This window comes from Fulmarus glacialis, unplaced genomic scaffold (assembly GCF_000690835.1).
Source record: "Fulmarus glacialis isolate BGI_N327 unplaced genomic scaffold, ASM69083v1 scaffold16683, whole genome shotgun sequence".
Classification (NCBI taxonomy): Eukaryota; Metazoa; Chordata; class Aves; order Procellariiformes; family Procellariidae; genus Fulmarus; species Fulmarus glacialis.
In genome coordinates this window covers 6,631-6,986 of record NW_009205023.1, presented here as the reverse complement: position 1 = coordinate 6,986, position 356 = coordinate 6,631, and the positions used below count along the sequence as shown (strand labels likewise).

Sequence of the window (356 nt, the reverse complement as noted above, 5' to 3'; positions counted from 1 at the left end):
CGTTATTTAATGCGTGCCTTATTCCCTCTTGCCCAAATCTGCCGTTTCTTCCCCCAAGAAAATGCTACAATGCAAATTGGTGGGTTTGGGCGCTTTCGTTCTCTGGGGCCCAAGCTGGAGGCTGCTTCCAAAATTCCTGCCCTGGGGAAAAACCCCCCCGAGATCCTGAAAACCCCTCCTGCAAAATGCGGCCAGGCTCGTTCCCACTGTCCTGGCCATGCGCCGGTGCTGAGCAGGGCCAGAGCGCGTTTGCAGTGGCTGAGCCCCCGGCACGGGCATGCGGTTGCAGCTGGAGGACCAGAGCGTGCAGATGGAGCCGCTGCGGCAGGGGCTGGACGGCCCGGGGGGGCGGCGTG

General features: G+C 62.1%; 1 protein-coding gene across 1 annotated transcript in view; it reads left to right on the top strand.

Annotated features, from left to right (window-relative positions):
* LOC104074929 (huntingtin-interacting protein 1-related protein-like) overlaps positions 1-356 on the top strand; it is a gene marked incomplete at both ends in the record, with an annotated part of 12,784 nt that overhangs the window by 5,820 nt on the left and 6,608 nt on the right.